This window comes from Pristis pectinata, chromosome 14 (genome assembly GCF_009764475.1).
Source record: "Pristis pectinata isolate sPriPec2 chromosome 14, sPriPec2.1.pri, whole genome shotgun sequence".
In the NCBI taxonomy this organism is placed as follows: Eukaryota; Metazoa; Chordata; class Chondrichthyes; order Rhinopristiformes; family Pristidae; genus Pristis; species Pristis pectinata.
The window spans coordinates 20,743,657-20,758,774 of record NC_067418.1 but is presented as its reverse complement, the minus strand read 5'-3'; positions in this window follow the sequence as shown (position 1 = coordinate 20,758,774).

Sequence of the window (15,118 nt, the reverse complement as noted above, 5' to 3'; positions counted from 1 at the left end):
ATTTCACTGTCAACTTGCTGCTTGCAAATACAAAGCAATTAGAGAAGAACTTTAGTAACCATGTATTAATGTGCCATTTTTCCCCTCATTTCTTCCAGTCCTCAGATCGTTTTGCAATGAAAACAATGGGCTGGAAAGTCTATTGTAGCTGGAAATCCATTTTAAAATTTGCCTATTAGCCACGAATTCAAATGTATTGCAAAAAGAGCAAAGTTCAGATAAAGTGAGACCTCTTAAAAGACAAGTTCATAAAACTTGTTTCAAATGATAAGCCTTAATTCAAATGCCCAAACGAGAACTGACAAGATGGAAACAGTAATGTACACCACACATCTCCCACAGACAATTGAGAAATGTCAGAGATGGCAAGTGGGGGCATCTTTCAGAGTCAGGGAGATCACAACAATAAAAGCAAAGCCTTAACTGGAGTTTCAAACATATTTGATACATTGGAGAAGATTCCATAGTGACCTTCAGTGATGGACTCCTCAACAGTAAGTCAGGTAAGGACTGGTGGCCCTTTTAACTTGCATTCAAGGAAGCCTTTTACCCCATTAAACTTTCTTTTCTATTCAAGGTAGATCAAATTTCTTCAACACATGCATATGCTCCGTTGTTGGAGGAGCAATGTCAAAGGTGTGTTGCATGCTCATTCATATCTTTGTTCCCATAGACAATGGTGGGAAGACTTTGATGAACCAAGACTTAGGACTCATGGTGCAGACTATCAGCCCTTCGACATGTTCTTGTTACTGATCCAGTTAAGTAAATGATCAGTGGAGATCCCCAGGATGCTTGTGGTGGATTCAGCAACGGTGATATCTTTAATTGTCAAGGAGAGTGGTTGGACAATCTTGTTAGGGATAGCTAATGACTTGTGTGGCCTGAATGTTACATACCTCTTGTCAACTCAAGGTTGAATGTTATCCAGGTCTTGCTGCAAATGGATACACACTGTTTCATTCTCTAAACAGTACCAACATGTTTCAGGCTTCTTCGCACAGAAAGTACAATTCAGTCATCTCTCCTTAATAGGTAATCCAGAGAAAACCATTAAAATTTACCTCCTCCCTTTGTCTTCATCCTATTGTGCAGCTGCACATTATGGCCAAGGCCACATGATCTAGTTGGTTGTGCAGTGGGCACAGTGAGCCAGTGTGAATAATTAGACTTTCCATTTAGAGCAGATTTAATCATTCATGCAAGTTGCTGTCCTGCACCTTCAAAATGGAACTGTTGCTTGACATTGCCTTTGATCTACTCAATTATACTGCAGTTGGTAGGAATAGTTTCTATATAGCTACATTCTGCGCTTGTACACAAATCCTGGAATGGAGTCAGGATCCAGGTGTAAAGAGGATATTCCTCATCTTCAAGCAGCCACCCATTGTTCTGGCACATTGCCTGGAAGATGGTGTTACTGGCATTGTGTGAATTTAGATCTTCTGTGCATGGTCGAGGACAAGCAGTATGTTAAGTAAAACCCATTGCAATTCCATGTTTCCAGATGGACCCCTCATGACAAAATTGTGCAGTCAATAACATTCTGTACCACCATACTTACATATGGAATACAAGGAGGCCTTTTGGCCCATCAGGTCTATGCCAGCTCTCATGGCATTCCCATTCTGCCATTATTTTTCTCTGTAACCGAATCAACTTCACCATCTCACCTCCGCCCAAAAATTACCATTCATCTACACACTTGGAGCGATTTACAATGGCCAGCTAATCTACAAACCAGGATGTCTTTGGGATATAGGAGGAAATCAGAATAGCTGGGGAAAATCCACAAGGCCCAAGAGAGAACATGTAAAATCCAGACAAACAGCATGCCAGGTCAGGATTGAACCTGGGTTGACAAGCTGGTCCTCTGTGCTGCTCTGCTTTGCAGAGCTTCCATCTGATCCATAGCCAGAAAGAAAGAGGTAAATATGTAGTACCAGCTACAGCATCACTAATATAGCAGTGCATTGCAACTCAGTCTGGAAAGAGTCAAAGGGAAAGAAATTGTGGGCCACTGTCACCTTCAAAGTACCTGGATGTGTGGCTCTTGCAGAGGTCTGTGTCTGCAATGTGCAGCAGATCTTTCTCAGAACCTTAGAGAAGTATGTCTTCACCAGCATTGCTTTTCAGGTGTACACAGGAGAACTGCTGCCTGAAGATTTTTATACAGATGATCCTCTTGTCCTGGGCCATTCACAAGTTCCTCCTCCTCCCCCTTTCTGGAAAATTGCCCTGATCTGTGGGATCTCTCCTCCTTCGCTCTGTCCCTTTTGAAGTTCAAGAGAACTGGTCACCATATCGGGCAGGAACCGCACATGTTGAGAATATAACCCCAATCCAAGGTACAGATTTCAGGAATTTAAAGGCTGTAACAGTTCAGACAAAATAATTAGTGCACTTCTCACCAACCAACCCTACCTCTTGTCACCAACAACCTGTAGGTCATTGAAGATCAGCAGATACAATGCTGTTTACCAAAGGGCATTAACTGGATCATCATCGACCAATTTAGCAGTTCCTGTGTTACACAGTGTGCCCGAGCTGTCATGCTGCCCAACTTGCTGAGCAGCGCAAGTCACATTAAAAACATGCTTATGTGAATCGTACAACAAACTGGAAATAAATCTATATATGGTTCTATGGTAGTGTAGTGGTTAGCATGACACTATTACAGCTCCAGCAACCCGGGTTCAATTGCCACCGCTGTCTGTAAGGAGTTTGTACGTTCTCCCCGTGTCTGTGTGGGTTTCCCCCGGGTGCTCCAGTTTCCTCCCACATTCCAAAGATGTACAGGTTAGGAGTTGTGGGCATGCTATGTTGGCACCAGAAGAGTAGCGACACTTGCAGGTTGACCTCAGCACAGTCTCAGTAACGCAAAAAGACACATTTCCCTGTGTGTTTCGATGTACATGTGACTAATAAATAAACATCTTTCACAAGTAATTTCTTATTATGACACAAAGTCTGTCCCTGTAAATTCTAACATCATATCACAGCTTGGTCAGTTATTGGGCCAAACAGTCTTTGATCTGGCATGCTGTCACTGGTACTTCTGCCACCACTCTTGCTTTTCATGGCCCTGGAGATTCTCAGATGCCGGACGCCTCACAGCCATGTCTATCCTGCAAGATGGATCATCACAAGCAGCAACTAGGGCTCAGGAGGCAGATCCCAAGGTCCAACCCCCCGGATGCCCCCATGACCTTTTGACAGCCCATTGCGTTCAAAAGCATTTAAACAGCAATTAAGTGTTCCTAATGATTGGAGACAATTTATAAAACAATTTAAAAACAGTTTGCAAGGATTAAAACAATGGAACAATTATTTTAAAAAGCATTTGTCCCAACTGCTTTGGAGCTATGTGCTCTGAAGCAGTGGAGACAAATTGCACTGGAGAACAATGCCAGGAATACATGCACTTGTCAGCCTTCCTCTTTCCTCTTGCTGAATGAAGTTGTCAGAACACAGAGTGATGCCAATAGGCACATAAACCCAAATGTTTGGTGCTTTGGAAGATCGTTGAAAAACCTGCCTGCAATATAAAGAAGTTAGCGTCAACTTTACCATAAAGCTTTGCACAGACACTGGAGTCTACCTCTGTAAGAAGGAATGAGTAGTGGGCTACATCAGGAGTTATGCTTCAGATTACTAGTATCATTCATTGATTATCTTCAGCCATAGAACCATAGAACACTACAGAACAGAAAACAGGCCATTTGACCCTTCTAGTCTGTGCCGAAACTTTATTCCACTACTCCCATTGACCTGCACCCAGTCCATAACCCTCCAGACCTCTCTCATCCATGTATCTATCCAATTTATTCTTAAAACTTAAGAGTGAGCCCGCATTTACCATGTCAGATGGCAGCTCGTTCCACGCTCCCACCACTCTCTGAGTGAAGAAGTTCCCCCTAATGTTCCCCCTAAACCTTTCCCCTTTCACCCTAAAGCCATGTCCTCTTGTACTTATCTCTCCTAATCTAGGTGGGAAAAGTCTACTCACATTTACTCTGTCTATACCCCTCATAATTTTGTAAACATCTATCAAATCTCCCCTCATTCTTCTGCGCTCCAAGGAATAAAGTCCTAACCTGTTCAATCTTTCCCTGTAACTTTACAAGAGGGCATGGCTTTAAGGTTATGGGTGGGAGGTTCAGGGGAGATGCCAGGGGGAAGTTTTTCACCCAGAGAGTGGTTGGTGCATGGAATGCACTGCCTGGGGTGGTGGTGGAGGCTGATACATTGGACAGGTTCAAGAGTTTGTTGGATAGGCATATGGAGGAATGTGAGATAGAGGGATATGTGGGAGGAAAGGGTTAGATAGTGTGAAGGTGGTTTGATGGACGGCACAACATGGTGGGCCGAAGGGCCTGTTTTGTGCTGTATGGTTCTATGGTTCTATGGTTCTATGGTTCAACTCTTGAAGACCTGGCAACATTCTAGTAAATCTTCTCTGCACTCTTTCAACCTTACCAATATCCTTCCTATAGTTAGGTGACCAGAACTGCACACAATACCCCAAATTTGACCTCACCAATATCTTATACAACCTCACCATAACATCCCAAATCCTATACTCAATACTTTGATTTATGAATGCCAGGATGCCAAAAGCCTTCTTTACAACCCTGTCTACATGTGACGCCACTCTCAGGGAATTATGTATCTGATCTCCCAGATCCCTTTGTTCCTCCTCACTCCTCAGTGCCCTACCATTTACTGTGTATGTCCTCTCTTGATTTGTCCTTCCAAAATGCAACACCTCACACTTGTCTGCATTAAATTCCATCTGCCATTTTCTGGTCCATTTTCCCAGTTGGTCCAAAGCCCTCTGCAAGCTTTGAAGGCCTTCCTCACTGTCCAGTCTTAGTGTTATCAGCAAACTTGCTGATCTAATTTACCACAATATCATCTAGATCATTGATATAGACAACAAACAACAATGGTCCCAACACAGATCCCTGAGGCACACCACTAGTCACAGGCCTCCAGTCTGAGAAACAATCATCCAGTACCACTCTCTGTCTTCTCCCACACAGCCAATTTCGCATCCAGTTTACAACCTCTCCAAGGATACCTACTGTCTGAACGTTCTGAACTAACCTCCCATATGGGACCTTGTCAAAGGCCTTACTAAAGTCCATGTAGACAACATCCACAGCCTTTCCTTCATCTACTTTCTTGGTAACCTCCTTGAAAAACTCTACAAGATTCGTTAAACACAATCTACCATGCACAAAGCCGCGCTGACTATCCTTAATCAGCCCTTGGCTGTCCAAATACTTGTATATCTGATCTCTCAGAACACCTTCCAATAATTTACCTACTACTGATGTCAGGCTCACTGGCCTATAATTACCTGGTTTACTTCTAGAGCCTTTTTTAAACAATGGAACAACATGAACTACCCTCCAGTCCTCCGGCACCGCACCCGTGGCTAAGGACATTTTAAATATATCTGCCAGGGCCCCTGCAATTTCTACACTAGTCTCTCTCAAGGTCCGAGGAAATATCATGTCAAGCCCGGGGGATTTATCTACCTTTATTCGCTGTAAGGCAGCAAGCACCTCCTCCTCTTTAATCTCTGTATGTTCCATGACACTATTGCTTGTTTCCCTTCCTTCCATATCCACTATGCCCGTTTCCTGAGTAAATACTGATGCAAAAAAACTTTTAAAGATCTCCCCCATCTCCTGAGGCTCCACACATAGACGACCACTCTGATCTTCTAGGGGACCAATTTTGTCCCTTACTATCCTTTTACTCTTAATATACTAGTAGAAACCCTTCAGGTTTACCTTCACATTATCTACCAAAGCAACCTCATGTCTCCTTTTTGCCTTCCTGATTTTCTTCTCTAGTACTTTCTCACTTTTTCTATACTCTTCAAGTACCTCAGTTGTTCCTAGTTGCCTATATCTGTTATATCCTCATCCAAGGATAAGACAGGCTGTATTAGTAGTAGAGTTTCATAAAGTGGCAAAGCTAGCATCAAATCAGCATTGCACATTAGCTAATGTGACGACTTGCCCAGTCTGTGTGTTGCTAAGACTTTCATAAACAACCCTCTGATGTAATTCCTATAGAATGTACCTGAGTCATTTTTATATCTTAAACTTTTTAGGACCCTAAGATTGATGCTCCATAGCCCAATTTCTTCCCACCTCTCTTTATTTGGGTTTCTCTGTCCACATTTGAACTCTGGAGACCATGGTTCCTATCTCTCACTCTATGTACAGATGCATGCTTCAGCTAGCACATTGATCTGAAATGTGTGTGATGTGAAATTATTTAATGAGTTACAAAGTTTATAACTGAAAAATATATATTGGAAATAAAACTTGATCATTACATTACATGGCTATTATTTGTACTTACAAATAAATAATTTGAGGACTTGTTTGTGCAGATCTTCATGTAAAGTTGGCATTCATTCATTCCCATAGCCCTCTCCTTAAAATGGGATGGGGAAAGGAAGAAATTAGTTATATTTTTATCCAAGATCTGCAGATAATTAGTTCAAACCATATATGCATGTCAAAGGACTTCACAACTTAATTTTTTTCTTATGTATTATATTTCTAATGGCTATCCTCAGGTCACAGTATGCTGAATTTCCAGTATTGATTTGGTATTGGTTTATTATTGTCACTTGTACTGAGGTACAGTGAAAAACCTGTCTTGCAGGTGAAGACTGTTGTACTTGTGACCTTATAAGAATTCAGCCACCATGTTTTTTTTTTCCTGCCTTCTGGACAGTTTCCCATCATTTATTCATAACTTTAGTTTTCTGCTTGTTAAATTCATTTAGCAATTAAATTATTTACAATGTCATTAAAAAAAACAAATGATGCCCCAAACTTTTGGAAAACAGTCTTGTCCTCTTTATGATTTTTTATCATATTAGCACATAGCACATCAAATTGAGATCATTTAGTCTGATGGAGTAATGAATGTTTAGCTGCGAATGCTTCAAAAGCTATCATTATGTTTATGCAGAGTGAATATGTGTTTCAATTATGATGCCTTTTGAAAATCCCTAATGACTATTTATGTACACAGGTGATTTGCAGAGAACTTCTGAAATCAATGAGCTGAGTAAGTTTTGGTTCCATCTAACTCATACTGACCCTATCTTGACTGTAATATAAGCAGATAATGCTGAAAACCCTAGGCAGTTCAGGCAGTATCTATAGAAAGAAAACTATACTAAGTGTTTCAGATTGAAGACTTTGAAACCATAGACAGAGCAGTGAGTTAAGTGGAGGCCCCATCAACTGGTCACTAGAGTTCTCAAGCAATACTTCCTATGCTTCACAGCTCTAGTGACCCGGGTTCAATCTTGACCTCCGGTGCTATCTGCCTGTTCTTCCTGTGCCTGCATTTGTTTCCCCTGGGTGCTTCAGTATCCTCCCACATCCCAAAAACAAACAGTTTGGTTAGTTAATTGGCCACTGTAAACTGTCCCTAATGTGCAATTGGGTGGTAGAATCTGGATGAATTGAGGGACACGTGAGGACAACAAAATGGATTTAGTGTAGGATTAGAGTAAATGGGTGCTTGATGGCTGGTGCAGACTTGATAACTGAAGGACCTGTTTCTGTCTAAATGACTCTATCACTAGGACTGGTAGATCCCTGCAGTATTGCTCGCAAAGAGAAATCAAAATGTTTAGAAGAAATACTAGTGATACTTTGAGCGATAACAAATAAATTATTGCAAAAGATGAATCTCCTGTTTGCAATACTAGTTCAGACTAAACAATATGAATCACAATAAGCATCTTAAATATTGTTTTTGGCCAAAAATATCTATGAGGAAACTGATTACTTTGGCTGTTGATAAAATATAATGTACAGTACATGTCCACAAATTAGAACCAATCTTAAACTTTTCTGTAAGTATATATGTTCATTAATGCAGTAAAAGAGGAAGAAACCTTTACTGTAAGAATTGCAACTGAATACAAGGTAGTGTTTTGTGCCCTATCCTTTGAAGTGTGTTGCATTGTGATGACATTGAGTGTACCGTTCAAGAGCTCTAAACTTAAGTCAAGACTTAAAGTTCGATCTGGCATAAGTATCTAAGAGTACCCTCACTATAGGGAGATTATACTGTATCAACCTACACTTCAAGGACTAGTTTACTTCACTACTTCTCTACAGAAAGGTTCAGCTGTCAATAATCAGCATTTCGAGTGGTGGGTCCCTCCTCCCAACCAAGGAGAAGATACTTCCAGCTAACAAAGCAGTTTAAACACAGTTTATTTTATTTTAAGTGAGACACATTTAATTCTAATAAGTAATTCTTAATATCGACTTGTAACTTACAAAGGATTTCCAAACACAGGTACAATTCTTACAAGCTAAAAAGTTGCAGTCGAACAAGTCGTCCATTGCAAACACCAAAGGCTGAGAAATGAATTCGAGGTCTTCTTTCTGTAACCCCTTCCCTCTGTCATTTCCCCCTACCCTGACTGCTTTCTATTTACACTGTTTTTTCACTTAGTTGACTTCATTGGCATGTGATGTTTTTTCAACCACATTTTCAGGCCAGGTGACTGGAGTGTTTAATTAAGTAAAGGTGGATCCCATTGTCCTCTTGTTTATGTGAAGAGCCTGAGCAGGGAGTATTGGTTGGAAGTTTAACTAAGCAAACAAAAAACATCTTGAGCCTTGGACGATTTCTGCTCTTTTTGCAAAAGGGATTTTAGCTTAAAATTCAACCACTTCTTGGCTTTTGGTCAGGCCGTGCTGCTGTGCTAAAAAGATGATAAGCCTTCTTGGCACCTGGAAAGTGAATATCCATCATAGCATGATATGTTAAGTGCAGTCAAAATGGCATCATTGTGAAGCTAAATTATGCAATGAGTCTGATTGTTAATTTATCCATGAACATACTAAAATTTCCAAATATGAAACAAATTTCCAGTAACAGTTGTAACAAATTCCCTGTGAAAAGGTAAAAGATGGTGAAAATTCTTCAAGTGGAAAGGCACCACTTAACTGATCTGCAAACTCACTGTGTTGTGAAAATAAATGAGAAGCCAATATAACCAGGCTTCCCCTTTTCAAAAAATAGTGGTGACAAATAACCCAGCAGCAAGCATATTGGGCAGTGTCAAGATGGTTACTAAAAGGAGAGGATTCAAATGACATAAGCTGGATATAAATTTTAATCAGAAACCAGTTATTGCAGTCTTTTCTGTGACAAACAAGTTATTGGAGGAGAGAGTTATCTGGGATATAATGGACGTTCTCGAAAATGAGTCATGTGAATAGTTTTATTCAAGATTTATCTTTCACTTGTTGCAGTTCTTGAGCTGCTGCCAGCAGATTTGGGAATTGTGGAGGCGCGGCTGAATATGGAAATCAATTATTAATAGGATGGTAAGAAGGTTTTTTTTTGATCTGCACATGAGAGTTATGTTTGTTCAATCAAACAAGAGTGATCAACCTGGGGAATAAAAATCACATTTTGTATGATAGTCAATAACTAGCAGCTCTAATGCAAAAAAAAACCTCAGAGATTGCAAATCAGAACTGCTCAGGCACATTATTTCAGTAAGTAATATGCAATTTCTGACACTTGATATTAACAACATACATTTTTAATGCAGTAAAACATCCCAAACTCATTTACTAAAGTGCGACAAAGAATCCACAATTAGATGGGGTGACTAAAAGTTTTATCAAAGTGTGGGTTTTAAAGATCGCCTTAAAATGAGCAAATTTCAGAGCATGGTACCTTGTTGGATAAATTCATGACAATGAGTGGAGTAATGGAAGGAATAGGTATATAAGAGATAGATGTCAGGAGAGTGCACCATCTTTGGGAGGGTGAATATACTGGTGTGATGAAAGTTACAAAGACCAAAGAAGTAACATGAGGAGGAAAACCTTAAAAGCAAGGCATTAATGGACTGTGAGCCAGGGAAAGTCATCAACATCAGAGATGATCCTTGAACATAACTTGAGAGCAGCAGTATTTTGGATGATCTCAGGTTTATCAATTGTGCAAAATTGGATGCCAGCTGGCAAGAATTTTGGGATAGTTCAGAATGGACGAAGGCCATGAATGATGAGAGTTTTGGCAGAAGATGAATTATCAGGAGGCAAGGTTAGATGATACAATGGAGATTTTAGTACATGATCCATGCATGAGGAAGAATTGCAGCTAAAAGTTCACCTCAGAGTCAAAGAGGGTGCTATGACTGCAAAGGAAATAGTTCTGCCTGAGCAAATCAATTCAACAGTAAAACTAAGCAAATTGTGACAGGGTAGTGATTTCAATCCTCTCAAAATTTAACTGGAATAACTGTGGTGCAGCCGAGGCTGGATTCTGTGTTCAGTCCATGAGATGCAAAAGGAAAGGTTTAATGCAATCCAAAGCAGCGAACCAGACTGCTGCAGTTCAAGAAGGCAGCTCACCACCAAGGGCATCTAGAGACGGGCAATTAAATGCTGGCTCAGCTTGCGGAGCCCACATCCCTTGAATAAATCTAAAAAAACAAAAGTTATGTGTCACTCTCATTATGGCTAATTCAGTGGTGCGGTAGAGAAAGCATTCTTATAGAAGAGATTCAGAGATGGATTTGGAGGAGAAGAATACGTTCAGATGTTTTGGAAAAGAAAGAATGTTTAAAGATGGTCTGATAGTTCTCAAGGACAGAGGAATCCATTGTGCATTTTTGAAGGGAGTGATGACAGCAAATTATTGCAAAAAAAGTGCAATCTGCATAGGTCTTTTAGTCATTATTACTCATTACCTTCATAAATATTTTCCACAGATTATTATTATATTGTTATTTCAAACTGTCGTGCTGTGATGAAGGGTGCATTGAGAGTTCATTAACCATAAGGTCTTCAACACATTAGGGAAAATATGTCTTCTAGTTTTGAAAAGCATTTTGTTGAAACTTAAATAAACAAAATGTGTTTGATCCTGCAATATCTGTGCTGATTAAGCTATCGTTGTAAAGATGAATCATCAGTATTAAGTATTTTTTCCTATTGTGCTCCTGACAATTAAATAAAATTAGCTTATCTAATTGCCTTTATCCAACCTATTTTAAGGCAGTTCAATTAAAAAACATGCGGAGTAGTTATTTGGATGCAGAAGTAACCGTTTCAAGCCATTCTAAATGCAGGGATGAAGTTAGTGATGTGGTTAGAATCCTAACCACAAAGCATATGATCCTCCTGCTGGATATTGGGCTGGATCAAACTCACAGCTCATCGAAAATTCCATACTGAACCACACAGCTAACTGCAGTGTACATGAAGTGTGATCTGAACTTCTGTGCTTGCATACAACATCACAGGAGTATTGAACATGCAAGTGATTGGATGCAAATACATCAGATCTCTCACACTGGTCCTTCACTAACCACTGAATCCAAAGGGGTTCTGTAGTTTACTGAGCAGACAAGCTAGATGCAACTTACATCTGGTCCCTCAGTTTCAATCCAGCCAGTGTTGACTTGTCTAGAGCAACCTCAGTCACTAAAAGGGTAAGTGAAAGCAAGTGGTTTGTTTTTTTTCTAAAATGTATTGTAATTAACATTAAAGTGGCTGATTAATTTACATCAATGTGTTTTAATTTTTTTATTAATAAATGTTAGTTTTTAATTTTTCAAACTGTTTCTCAGTATCTCCAGTTATCAGAGAAACAGTGAAAAGATTCCTGCTAGCACAAGCTGTCAGAAGGTATCAGCCTTGCTTTTAGATGATGCCTTACATTCTGCTGCCTGCAGTCTTAATGCCGTTCATGGCCAGCTGTGCTTGGTGGGACCACCAATGCACCAAGACCAGCTGTGCGTTTGGAGTTACACAGCTGCAAAAGTTAAACGTGACTACAAGGCACAGACTAGGTCCAATGCAATTCAGTCCGTTAACCTCCAGACATTTGCGTGCTCAAAGAACAAGACAGCAAATGTGTATTGTGCAATAAAATACAACAGGCACTATTGAATTATTTGTTTATTATTTCTATGAAAGGCAGCATACGGCTGCAGAAGACAATTAGGAAGGTAAATGGTATGTTAGCTTTTATTGAAAGAAGATTTGTGTATGTGAGTAAAGATGACTTACTACAATTCAATAAGGTGGAGGACGCAAATGGCCTACTCTTGCTCCGATTTCTTATGCTCCTATTGTTGTACTTAGGACACTGCCCTGAGGAACTCCTGCTACAATATCCTAGCTAGGACTCAGATGATTGATCTTCATCAACCATGGCCAACAATTTTGTGCAAGGTATGACTCCAACCATTGGAGCATTTATCCTTGAAATCCTTGGGGCTGAATGTCACTTGAGGCCCTTGATGCTACATTTAGTCAAATCAAAATTCACCTCTCATTTCACCTCTGAAAATCAACTTTTTGGTCCGTGTTTGGACCCGGGCTGTGCTGAAGACTGAGGCTGAGTGGTCCTGGCAAAATCAAACAGTATCTATGAAAGATTATTGAAGAGCACTGTCGACATAAATCTTCCACAACTTTGCTGATGATTGAGGAAGGACTGATTGAGCAGTAGTTAGCTGGAGTGGATTTATCACATCCAGGCAATTTTCCATATTCTTGATGCCAGTGCTATTACTGAACTGAAGCAGCTTAGCTAAAAGTGCACCTACTTCAGGAGTGCAAATCTTCAATACTACAGCTGGGATGTTGTATGGTCCTTTTGCTATATTTAGGGCTCTAAACTGTTTCTTGAGATCACATGGAATTGAATTGACCGGAGACTGGCTTCTGTGATGGTGGGTATCTAAGGAAGAAGTAAAGATGAATCATCCACTTGGTACTTCTGGCTGAACATGGCTGCAGATCCTTAGGGCTTCTCATTTGCATTCACAAGCTGTGCCCTATTATATTTAAGGATACATATGTTCTTGGAGCCTTCTCTTGTTAGCTACTTGATTATCCATCCCTATTCATGACTAGATGTGGCAGGGCTGCTGAGCTTTGATCTGATCAGTTGGTTGAGGGAATGTTTAGTTTCCCTGCATGTTTTTCCTATTGTTTAGTGTAAATGCCATCCTGTGTTGCAGCGTTAGATCAATGGATCATGGTTTTGGATACCAGCCAAGTAATTTACTTACTGTGTGATGTGCCCTTCTTAGCCCTCACATCTGATCCCCCATCACAAACCACACCACTATCAGAGCTCTAAGCAGCCCCACACCACCAACATGTGACACTGCAATTCCCCATGTAACCCTCCCACCCCAACCCTGAGCAGGTAATCTCGATAACCCTGTCCAACTTCTGGGCTCCTCAGCCACAATGCCAACATGCCACAGCCTGGCCTTCAAGGCCACAACCACCTAACAATAAGTGCTTTAGATTCTCCTCTGACCCCCACCCCAGACTGCTCTCCATCTGATCTATCACCATGAATCATGCAATGGATTGACTGAATAGGTAAAACAACTTTGTGTGTGTGTGTGTTTAGTCAGCAGGGACTGGTCTATTGAACATGGTACTTTGAGGTTCATAGGCAACTAAACTTTTCTGCAATAGACCCATAAATTATCCCACCACCCACCACTAGCTTCACACAGCTTTCCCAATGCAAAAATATTCCTTGGATCTTATCTTTTAAACCTCATGAAAATTATTTACATTGTTGATCAATAGAGTCCAGATGAAAGGTCTTGACCTGAAACATCAACCGTCCATTTCCTTCCATAGGTGACCCACTGAGTTCCTCCAGCATCTTGTGTGTTGCTCCAGATTGCAACATCTGCTGTCTCGTGTGTCTCCTGTTATGGTCTATATCTAGTGTAAAATCTGGAAAGTGATACAACGTGCAATAATGGCACATGTCACTGTGATATTAATCTGTGACGGCACATTTGCCAGTCAGAAGTTCACTTCCTAAAGAACATTTGCTCCCCTCCTTCTGTGCTGTTATGTAAATGAGTACACTCCTGAGACATTAATAGCAGGGATGCCAGCCAGCAAGTTTTTTAATGCAAGTTATTGAAAATGACCTGTTGACTCAGATGGATGAGAATCTGTTAATAATCTAACACAATTAGAATGAAAATAAAAACACCAAAAGCAAGATATGAAATGGAGGTGGAAAGGACCCTGTATCACTTGGAACACACAGAATGCATTGATCTTCTTTCCTTATATACTGCATGAGCTTCTGTTTACATATAATTTGTTTACATGTACAGGTTGCAGCAAACTGCATTAGAATAGAATTAATCTTAATCAGAGGCATTACTCTGCTGTGTCTCAACATTGTTGACAGTGAATCTGTACTTAATTCCTCTTGGCAGCACCTTTCATCAGAAATGGGAGAATCTCTATCTCTTTCAATTTTGTAATTGTTTTATGTAGAGCACGAAGCCTCCAACTGATTGTTAGGCATGGGCGTAGATTTTCTGATTTAGATTTTCTTGTGAAGGGAATACATGTTGGGAATCTGGGCACGGATATACTCTCAGCCTGGTTTTCCAGCTAGTTATCATGCAGGAAACACTAACCTCTGGGTCCAAACTTCAAAGACGTGCTTCTGTGGCGTGAAATTTGCATCAGGAGCAGTAATTTGTAAAATTAGTGATAATTTGTCCAATTTATTCTCTTGCTGGTGTTCTTACTCCAAGATCACAAGATCACAAGACAAGGGAGCAGAAGCAGGCCATTCGGCCCATCAATTCTGCTCAAAGGAAAAGGGAAAAAAAGAAATGAGAAATGGGGAATGGGGGGTGGGGGGATCTTTTGAGATTCATTAAAAGTTAAATTCAGCAAGGCAGGGCTTGCCAGATGGAACTTCACTTGATAGGAAGAATGCTCTGAGAGACAGGTGCAGTGATTAATGTGACCACTTCCATTGTCTTCCTGGTTTCCAATGATAGAAATGAACTGTTCTATTCCAGCTCATTCTTTCCATGACCTTAATACTGTGAAAATGTTTACCTGCCTTAGGCATCCTTGTTCCCTGCAACCTTTACTTCCTACATTCCAAGCTTCTTTCATTAAAATATAACTTCTTCATTAACCTTTATGTCTCCTTCATTCAATTCAGCATTGGTGATATCCTTGTTTATAACCATTGGCGTTTCAGCTGGTGATCTTTTAAAACATGTAAGATACCA